General features: G+C 44.0%; 1 long non-coding RNA gene across 2 annotated transcripts in view; it reads right to left on the bottom strand.

Annotated features, from left to right (window-relative positions):
• Positions 1–8374: 8374 nt before the first annotated feature.
• The window catches only part of LOC107392364 (uncharacterized), a 4149-nt gene continuing 1179 nt past the window's right edge, over positions 8375–11344 (bottom strand). For both annotated transcript variants that reach the window (XR_001573774.3, XR_001573775.3), the window contains 2 exons: positions 11125–11248; positions 8375–9358 (listed from right to left, as the gene is read on the bottom strand). This is a non-coding gene — a long non-coding RNA (uncharacterized lncRNA). The remainder of the gene's footprint in view (positions 9359–11124; positions 11249–11344) is intronic.

Raw genomic sequence — 11344 nt, 5'->3', positions numbered from 1 at the left:
AAATCAACTGTTTTTGTGGACATGTGGGGCTTAATTGGACAAAAATAGTAATCAACATACAAATTGGAACTGCATAAAGATGCTAACCTGACCTGGCAACTAACCTCTGCAGCAGTGTCCTGTCCTGGTTGAACACACCTGAAACATCTCACCTGGTTGTTTCCAACATGAAAACCCCCACATGTTCCTATAGATGCTTAGACGCAACAGTGAGGGGTTTCCTGGAAGACGAACACTTACTCAAACAAACACTGGTTAATAACATTAAATAGAACATTCACCGAGTAAAAATATGTATGGAAAGGCTCACATGGATCTTAACAACTCCGCTTTTGAATATGAATGTCTATCCTTCAATCATAGACTCAGCAGGTTTGATCTAAATTAAGCCCTCAGTACTTTATTATTTAATGAAGAAACCTTGAGAGTCAAATTTATCATCTGACTGACCTGAAAACTGGAAATCTGTTCAGTTCTGCCTCAATTTCAATTACAAAAATAAAAAAGGGCACCGTGTGTGAAGCAAATGTTTATCAAATGGGGTAAATATCACTTTTTGGTTCAATTTGTGTCATTGTCACACCCATTTATGCCTGATTTTCTCCTCTTCTCTCATTGTTGCTGCATCTGATGACCTCTTGTTTCCAGATGGGACATAAGGAGCCTCTGACGGCTTTATAAACCAAAACTGTGTGCTTTACACACTTTTTAAAGAGAGTGCTGTAAAAATCACAGACAGCTAAATAAACTCTATCGTGCGTGTTTTGTTTTCTTTTCAGATACCCCAGAGTCTAATCTCTTGCTTTTGTTAAGATGGTCAGAGTCTTCAGTCGCTCTTAACTCATATCAGCACCATTCTTACTCTTCACCCTGCAACAATTTTAACACGATTTTAACTTAATAACAGGACTTCAAGCATCCATGGTGGCTGCACCTTGGACCAGAGTCTCCACAGCAAATGGGATCTAATCTTTACAATAATGGACATTAATATATATGCAAATCAGCTGCTGCGTGTCGCACAGAGGCAGACTTGTTTCTGTCACATGGGTGACTTGATTGCTGTGAACATTTCTGACATGCAAATATGTAGTTTTGCAAACATTGCATTGTTCAGTAATAATGTTCTGAGAAGAAATAAGCCCCTTCCCCCTTGAAGGTCCAGCAGGACAGGAGGGGGGGTTAAAGCATCGGGGGTGGAGGTTGCAGGTCGGCTGTTCAAAGCCACTCCGGGCATTGTTGGGCAGAAGGGGATTAGGTCTCTCCAGGCTGCAGAATTTGCTTTCTAATTAAAAGGGATAAGATGTAGAAAAGTAGTGAGGGAGGGGGGGCATTACTACTGTAGAAAAGAAGGCGGGTGGAAAGTGCAATTCTGAAAGGGGGTGGGGGTGTTGTCGTGTCACCGCTGGTGTTTGATCACGAGGATGACGTGAGCTCTGGGTCTGAAACCCTCCACATTGTTCTACTCTGCACCTCCACCCCTCAAATCTAAAGAAAACCTTTGAACATTTTATGCATCAACGCATCATCGTGTGCTGCTATTTAAACAAAGTGTTGCAGAAGACGCGTTATATGATCTGAAATCTGCAGTTAAAGCCAAAGCTAATTAGCGGTTGGCACGCTTTGAGTTTCAGCATGCAAAGTAAAACGTGGCATCAGTCGTTTCTGCAAAGGCCCTAACCGGGCCTAAAGGTGCAGGCCCGGAGACACCATCACCTGTGTCATGGGTGGCTGTTAGCATGTTTTGTCCAAAAAGCATTACAATTAAAAAGGAAAGAAATGAATGTTTGCTGTGAAATAAGCAAGATTTTATGATTTTATGACCACAAATAAAACAAAATGATGACACAAAGATGATAATTAAACCAGCGGGTTTAATTAATGATTATATAAATGTGAAATTAATACAGAGACAAATAACCAAATATATATAAATATACAAACAAACACAGAAAAGGCAACAAGAGGAGCAGAAAACATATAAAACACGAAGACTTTTGTTCAGGTTAAGACTATTTTAAAATAGGGTTAGGGTTAGGGTTGGGGTGCTGCGAGGTCTTTAACACCTTTGTGTTTATAACATAAGCAGAAGGGTAATAACACAAAAAGCAGAAATAGATAACACTGAGACATTATATAGCCTCAAATATAAAAACTATTGTGACTGAATCTGACTGTTTACCCAATCTGGGCTCTAATAAAAGGGTTTGAGTTCATCCATTAGGGGTTTGAGCTATTTTAGGTCTAACGCTGGTCCCAGGGGTCTGCTCTGTGACCCAGCGTGTGGTTTTATTGAACTCATTCTCTTCAGTGTCCATCCTCCTTTTGTCAGCGTGCTGCTGTTTTGTTACCTTGTCCTCCAGCAGGGGTCCAGCTCTCCACAGGCACTTTTCAAACCAGCCTCTAGTTTAAAGCTCACAGCTGGCCAGCTTCTGTTCCTCCTGAGCTCCGGGAGGTTAACGACATGCCAACGAGATGCCAGAGGAGAACATCTCCTCCTTCTGCATCTACCAGCAAACATGTTTTTTATTATTGTTGTTCTAAAACTGAGAGTCCCTTTCAAAGCCTCCAGACCCTGGACAGTGCACCTCAAACAGAGCTCATTTCTTGGTAGTGCCATGTTGCTGAAGCCTCCCCCATACCACCACCTCCTCTGTTAGCAGGCTTCACGCAGCTCTCACCTTTTTACTCCCGGGCAATCCGATGCTATTTGGAGTGTGTGACCAGGGCCATTCTTCATCACCTCACTGATCAAGAGCCCCCCCGTGAAGTGGGCCCAGGGATGAGCAGGTAAAGATTTGGGGAGAGGGGTGAGTGTGGCATTAGTGAAAGAATCTCCAGTGAGCCAGGGAGAAGATTAAACGGCAGCTAACCGTTGGTGCTGCTCTCCCCCCACTGCCTCCCTTCCTCCTTTTTCTGGTGTCCTGAGGGGGAGAACGAGAGGCGGAGGACGAAAGGAGGCACAGTGGTGGCTGAGCCATCTTGTCATCATAGCAGGACAAGCATATTCAACCGTGTCCTCTGTACCCTCCCATCTTATTCCAGACACATCGCTGCCCTCCACTCAAACCCATCAACACCTCCCCTCTCGGCCCCTGCCTCCCCCTTCCTTGTTGGAAGAGTGCTCTCCGCTGGTGTCTTTTCTTTTTTAAAGGGCAGAGATGAGTCCTGGGCTCCACAGTCTTTCCAGGCGTCCAAATTAATTTGCGTCTGGTCAGCAACACAAGCAGCACGGGGCTATTTGATGAGAGTGTAGGGCAATGACATGCACTGGCAGTCAAGCCTTGATCTCTTGCTTTCTTCCCCTTGTCACTTTCCACCCCATCTCAACGCCATGCCAGTCTCATCCACATGGGTGGTGCACGAAACACGTCTTCAGATTCTGCTTCCCGTGCATTGTTAAAGAACAAGTTCACTCGTTCTTTTCTATTCAGCACATTCGCAGTGGTCTCTAGTATAAACAAATGGCTTGTGAGCCAATATATGGGGGGGGGGGGGGGGGGGGAGATTTGGCGCTCCCTTTTTAGGTAGCAGAAATGAGCCAGAGGAGAGAGGAGACATTTGGATATCTCATCTCTGATTGGCTAACAGCAGCACAACTCTACCACTGACTCTTTTTCCTCTGATGTTTGATCTCCACAAATGACATAAGCCTGAAGGGGATCTGCCATGTGGTGGAGTTGCTAATGCTAACAGTTAGCTTCTAGTAGTCGAGACAAGCTCTGCTCTCTAACCCTAAACCAATACTAAAGCCTGGTTTATGCTTCTCCGTCAGCTCCGCAAGGGACAGACACGCACGGATTGACGGAAGCGTTTTGCTATCACACTTCTCCGTCTCCTGGAGAGTGTTGCAAAGCAATTGCCCGGTAGGACCACAGAGGGCGTAGCGCTGTTCTGTGGTATCCTGTCATGTATCAGTCCAAAATAATGTGTTTATATTGTGTTTTTTGTGTATATAAGAGACTTTTAACACGGATATATTTGTCTCTCATTCTCCCACCTCTTCATGCGCTCCCCACCTCTAAACCCACGTTTCCTGTCATTTCCGTCCACAAATAAAACGCTTGCTGCGCATCTTTTCACTCCTCCAGTCACGGGAGAATTAAACGTTCATATTTTTAACGTTTTTTCGCGAGGTATTCTTCAAGCTGCTCCGTGTCTGCCGCTAGTTATCCTCGGCTCTCTCTGCAGTGGCGGCGCTGTAAACAACAGCTGCGTCCTGACCAATCACAAGCTTGCGTAATCCGTCTCGTTCGACGGATGTTTAAAAAAGTGGGCTCGACTCCGTACGTACTTGCGTGCCTGCCGGAGCCCTACGCAAGGACGGATAATGGCGTTGCGTGTCTCCGCACTGACGCAGACGGAGAAGCATAAATCAGGCTTAACCCTCCCTGTTGCAAGCCAAGATGAACGCTTTCAATGAGAGCTAGATCTGCGTGGCTTTTTCCACTCAAAGCGTTTCCCTGACTATTTTCTATCAGGGTTAGGTTAGGGTTAGACACTCAGAGCAACCGGTCGTGTTTCACAAACAACACGTAAAAAAATAACGATCTCTCAGTAAACTTGCTCTTTAAAAAAAGGGTTTTAATGTAAGCTTAAATTACAGATTAACTAAACTCCCCCCAAACACAAAAAAAGACACCAATCATAAAATATATTGTCCTCACAGCAAAGAGAATAAGGACACACTCAACTGAGGCGTTCCTGAAAATCCCTCTGCCAATTTTCTGATCAGAACCTCAAGAACAGACGGGTTTCATAATAACAGACACGCTAAGGACATCTACAAAACGGCACTCCTGTCGTTCGACAGACGGACGTCAAAGTGAACTTAATGCAATTTGACATGCATTTGAAGTTGTGATCCAAAAAGAGGAGCACGGTTAATGCCTAATTAGCATCATTAAATAATAAAGCAACTCAGACTAATAATGATTGCATGTTCTCGTTCTACCACTCGCACTGACAATTAACCTTTCTCAACTGGTGATTCAGAATTCCAGTAAATCCTGTTATCAGCAAATATAACACATTGCACGCTCGCAAACACGTTTCAAACACCACTCAAGGAAATCTATGGCAGTGTTTACGGTTGGAAAGCAGAGCAACAAAACAAACAGCAGATATCCACTTTCAGTAAACACCACCCATCCCCTCATACAGTGTCTTCAGTGGCTTAGAGGGGGTGGGGAATCAACTTTAGGTGCTCGCTGTGAATGTCATTGAGCTGCTTGTGTTTATGAAGGCTTAATGTCGGCGTGACGAGGTCTCTGAAAACACACAACCAGTGCACCAGTCCACTTCAGCTTCAGGGTCTGGTTTTATCTACGGCTGCTGCTTAAGTCGACGGTTTTAGCACTCAAACAAAGTTCTGAGGTGTGCAGGGGCGACTGAAGAGTTTAACAAACGCTCTCCAGGTCAGTGACGTCGGATCACGGGAGCCAAAAACAAAATGACCCAGAGGCAAAATAAAGGTGGGAAGATTCTCCCCAAATCTCTGTCCCTCGTCCCAATTTGGCAGCACTTGGCTTGCCGCCCACTCACACTGTGTGCACAGCCTTGCCACTGTTGCCATGGGGATGTATGGACCTGCACAGGCCTTGAAGGCAGAATGGCCCGATGGTGAGGTGGGTCGGGGGGGTTATCATCGACAGCAGACCCATCTAGGCCACCATCCAGAGGCCTGGGTGTAGTAGAAGCTGTGAAGCAGTGGATGCTCCCCCCCTTATCTCTGCGGGGTCCCTCTCCTTGGGGGGGGATGCAACCACTGTTTCAAATCCTACGAAGCAACTGAGGTGGTGTAGCAGAGCTTTGGTCCGTCCACTGGGGGGGTCGGCTGTCTGACTCTCATGAGCTTGGGACAGACGGGGTGGGCTGGAGTGGGAAGGGGCCAGGCGAGGCGAGCTGGACTGAAGCCCAGCGCGGTGACTGCCTGTCTGCCTAGGCGCTGGGCCACGCTGCCACTCCTCCCTGGGCTCGTGCCCCTGCACTTGGATTTCAAAGGGATGTGACAGGGGGCAAGGGAAAGGGGGGCAGGGGGGCTGGCTTTCCCTCTACATTGCAAGAACCCATTCCCACCAATAGCTTCTCCGAAGCCCCCCATCAGACAGCTTCCAGACCTCTCTCTCTCTCTCTCTCTCTCTCTCTCTCTCTCTCTCTCTCTCTCTCTCTCTCTCTCTCTCTCTCTCTCTCCACCAGCCCCCCAAATGCCCCTCCAACAGCTTTTCTGATTCAGCCATGAACCCTCTCACACTGTGTCATTCCCACCACTGCTTCCTCATATTTTGGAGAAGAAGGGGGAGGTTAGGCTGCTACGCTGCACCCATCTGCCCCATGTCTTTCCACGCTGTGGACCATGATGCTGCAGCATGGCTCTCTGGGCGCCGTAAGGGCTTTGGCAGCTAAACTGCAGCCTTCAAGCACCCCTTCTCCTTTGTATTCTCCCAATCGACCACCTGCAAACACTTGTGCACCATCTGATTGAAAAACGTACTTAAATTCAAAGTACTGAAGATCAAAGGAGACTGTTACTACAAATGTTTCAAATGCTCTAGCTAGAACTTGAGTTTCGATTTTCTAAACGCTAAACGATCTGAGGAATATCTGAGTGAGAAGTGGTGCCATGGTGTCTGAGCGGCCACCAGTTACTGGCCCATCATCAGTGAGCATCCCACCAAACCAGAATGACAGGCTGCGTTTCAATTGGCTGAGATCTCTGTCCCTCTCGCTCTCCATCTAGGTTGCTCTCTTCATCACACCCTTCGTGGCATTTCCCTGGCAGGTCCTCCGGTGAAATTCTTCCCCTCCTGGTCTCAGCATTCCCGCAGCCTCCACCCTCACTGGGCAGAGCGCAGTGGGCAGGGCAGGATGGTGCCCCACCCCCCCACCCCCCACCCCAAATCTGGCCCTGAGCTTCAGCTGTACGACTCCGACCCACAAGACATTCCTGCAGCTGCTGACCAGTCCCCACGGCAACCAGGAGAGAGGTGAAAGGAAGGCAGAAGAGGGCTTAGTGGTGGTGTTTTTACTTCATCGGCTGAAGTCAAACCAAAACTTCTCATTTGTTTGGATTTTGGTTCCAATGAGTCGAACTTAGCTCTCTATTAAAGTCGTATGAATCGTTTTTGTTTTTTTTTATCGATTATCTTTGGACTTTAGCTGCATTTTTACTCTTTTTTCTGTCGTTTTTGCAAAAAAATCATTGCCTTTTAATATTGTTGTAATTTGTTTGTGACACCCCTGACATCTGACCTGCTTAGACATAAAAATGCAAAGAAACTCAACAGATGAACCAAACTCTTCACAGATCCGACGCCAAATCCAGATCTTTAGGCGCTTTGCTAAAGGCAGAATGTCTCAAAGATGCTTTTTTAAAACTTTATTTGGTGGAATCTATGAAAATTTGAGAAAATATCACAGTTTGGCACATAAATATAATTTTAGCATCTAGGTCTTGAGTCAGATATCTGCTAAAAAAAATCATTCTTTCTATCAATAACTTTTTAGCTCGCCTATTTTACTCATTTCTGAGCTCTTATTTCAGAATATTATGTCAGGTCTAGAAAATAAGAGAAAAAGCAGCAATGTCCAAAGGAAAGCTCAATAAGACTTTCAGAAAACTCAATGTGTGAATAATCTTGGTACTTGGAAGGAAAACACAAAAAAATTGAAGATGATTTAAAAGTTTTGCACAATACAGATCTGAGAGATTCATTATTTTATTAAATAAACTCCGCTGATGTTCATCAGTGTGTTAACGCTTAACATGACAGAGATCACACTCTGTCAATCCAAAGCTGCTCCTGGAGAGCTCAAGGAGCGACGGGACAGGAGCCGGACGGTGTCCTCCTCTGCTCCCTCCTGCTTGTCCCCCAAGCAGAGCCAGATGCTGTGTTTACTCTCCTAATTACAGGGGAGGGGCTGGCTGACAGGCGAGCCATCACAGATTCCCTGCAGGCCTGGGGCTGGGAACGCTACAAACACCCGCCGCTGTCTCCCAAATGTGATGGCGATGTCCAACTGTCAGAGGGGGAGCCTTCACTGGCAAAACCCAAGTGCCCAAAGAAAGATATTAAAGACATGAGAGGAATTGGCAGAGTTGGCAATGACAGGGGGTGCGCTTGAGAAGTCGGAATAGGGAGCTGGGGGCATCGCCAAAGTGTCATTCAAAGCAAAGTGGAGTTTGGACAGGACACAAATACTGACTCGCTCTTAACGAGTTTACAGGAACCAGATCACACACGCAAACAGGCCGAGAGATCTGATGTTTTTTGTCTGTTTGGTCTGAATTTTCACTGCTGAAACCAGAAAAGTGTCAAAAATACTAACTGAACTCATTTTGTTTACGTAAATCAGTGAAAGAAAGCAAAAACAGTTAAAATCCAAAGCTTTATTGCAAAAGAGATTATTTGGTTTTCAAAGATTATTTCTTTCATAACGTTTTGTTTATTCTTCATTTGAAAGTGTTTCCTTATGTTTGAAATCTGTTTGCATTTGCATCAAACTGTTTAGCTAGAAAATAGAGTATGTATCACAAAGATTTCATGAAAACAACTGTTAAGTGGTGTCATCCGTGTGCCTGAGTGTGTGTTACGGTGTGAAACCCTCCAGCCAGGGAGGTCTAATCCACTGGAGTAGAGGTTAAAAAGCTCCAGAGAGAGAATTCTCTGAAAGCTCAGGGTTCGACAAAACAAAACCACTAAAAACACGAGGTTAAAAGATCCAAATTCTTTAGCTCTCACAAACCGACGGCTGTGATTAACCTCCTCATTCCCTGCAGGCAACACACACACACACACCTCACCCCCGAGAGGCAAGACAAGAAAAACCATTTGATAAATCATGAATAGTCAGTGTTATGTGCAAGAGCTGTGACCATTTCTAAAATTTATTATGGGGATTACACAGAAAATCACACAAAGCAACATTTTCAAATGTGTTATGAATGCTTCCAAGAATCCAATTCAAATCCCAGGTTACCAAATAAGCCTGAACAAATCCCCCCACAGTGAGTTCGTCCTACTTTGAAGACTTGAGAGGTCCGGTCTGCAGGGCAGCTTTTACCATGCCGTGCAGACACCTCAGCACACAGGAGAAGGCTGCTGACAAAGGCAAATCTGACAACCATGTGATCAAAAATGGTTCTATGATGTCAGGGTGAACAGAGATGCGGCAGACACATTCATTCTGGCTGATTTTTCACTGTTTGTCCATTAAAACTGATGAAATTGTGTTTGGTTGCAGAAAAACGATCCAGGTGTCTCCCTCTCCTCGTCAGCTCGCTGCCCTTCTTGACCTTGACTCCTTGCAGACGATCAGACGTGTGTTTAATTGCATCCGTTTGTTTGTTGGCAAACTCCTGCGTCAACACAACACAAACAATTATGGCGCTAATTAAAAAGCCGTGTTGTGTCAACAGAAAGAACAAACTTGGCAAAGACACAATCATTAAGGAGGCTCCACAAGTTTCACTCAGAATTGATCAACCCGTGCTAAAAAACAAACAAACTCTGCTTCAGTCACACAATTACACTTTTAATCCATTTTATTTGAACTTTGGAGCAAAGATAAAGTAGTGAATTAGTGTTGAGGGCCAAAGACAAGATCCCTGCACTCATGTGATAGTAAACGTCACCCAAATGCACCATAAATGGCTTTTTTCTGCCTCTTTAATCCTCTGGGAGGAGAAAAGGTGCATGACTCGATGACTTCCAGGGTCAGGTGCACGTTAAGTTTCACAGAGAGTTTGATGCTCTCTCTCTCTCTCTCTCTCTCTCTCTCTCTCTCTCTCTCTCTCTCTCTCTCTCTCTCTCTACCATCTATCTATCTATCATCTATCTATCTATATGTTTATATATATATATATATATATATGTATGTGTATACATGTATGTATATATATATATATATATATATCTATATGTTTATATATATATATATATGTATGTGTATACATGTATGTATATATATATATATATATATATATATATATATATATATATATATATATATATATATATACACACACACACTAGTAGTTATAATTATGACAATGTCAATATGCAGTTTCCTATTTCATTTGTTTATTTAGCTATTTGTTTATCTTTCATTTTGAATGATTTTATTTTACCTCTATTTTTTAAATAATTATACACATTTGGTATTTCATATAGCAAAAACATAAGAAATTCATTGGGAACATTTTGAGTTACTGTAAAGGAAAACGTCTTTAGTTTTTTTTTTGTTTGTTTGTTTATGGTCGTAATTTCCATCTGAAGGAATTTTGGATTTTGTTCCTTTTTTAAAGAAAAAAGCTGAAATCCACCAACTCATTCCTCACATGCAACCATGCGAAAATCCATCCAGATTGGGGGGGCTAAAAATGGATAAAAGCTGCCTGGAAGGTAAAATAAACATACATATTTATTTTATAAATTAACATTATACATAAGTTCTCATGTTTTATATTCATTTTAACGCCATCTAATCGTTCCACAATGTTCCTTCTCTTTTTGCGCCTGGATAAAAAAACACGAGGCAGGCAGAGAACGGCAGCCTGTAATTATCCACTCTTAAAAGTGTGATTTTTCATTTCAAGACTATCAAACAGGGGTCAAACATCCAAGGCGTGTGCATTGGAGGGAAAAAAAGATGCATGGCCACGCATTAAGTGGTGGAAATCACAGGTTGGAGCGGGCCTGCAGAAATCCTCGCCCTTAGGTTGAGAGGCGCGCAGGCGGAGATAAAAGCCGTCGTCGTCAATTAGCCGGGAGTCAGTGGGAGCGCAGCTCGCCAGAGGCGTTTAACTCCTTTTCCCTTTAAACGTGCTTTTAAGATACAACGTCCCCGCGGAGGGGGCCTCGCTTTACACTTTAATAAATTATTTAGCAATTTAAACGGTGAGATTCGGCAGATAGCTGCATCAGACATCATCATTCTCCACGCTTCAGTTTGAAAGTCTCGCATTAGGATCCATTGCCATGCAGCTGCAGAAGAAAACAGCCTCTTGGATGTTTGTGGGAACAAAAAAAAAACGTTTGCGTTTTTATGTTTCCGGCGAATGAGTTAGAATAGAAAATTCTAATTGTTTGTTGAAATATTGCAATAAAAAAGCTGCAGAAATACCTGCAGATCTCATTTTCCTCCAAAGATTCCCAAACTTTTCTTCTCTCTGCTGACATCAGGACTCTTCCCGGTGATGAGGAAAATCCACTTTTATGATCCTTCCAGGGCCTTCATCGATCGAAATCTGTTAAAAAAAAAGATGTCACCGACTTTCTGGAAGAGGATCAGAGTGCTCGTGCAGCATTTGATGTTTGTGTGTGTGTGTGTGTGTGTGTGTGTG

This window comes from Nothobranchius furzeri, chromosome 18 (genome assembly GCF_043380555.1).
Source record: "Nothobranchius furzeri strain GRZ-AD chromosome 18, NfurGRZ-RIMD1, whole genome shotgun sequence".
Classification (NCBI taxonomy): Eukaryota; Metazoa; Chordata; class Actinopteri; order Cyprinodontiformes; family Nothobranchiidae; genus Nothobranchius; species Nothobranchius furzeri.
This window is presented reverse-complemented; position numbering and strand designations above follow the sequence as displayed.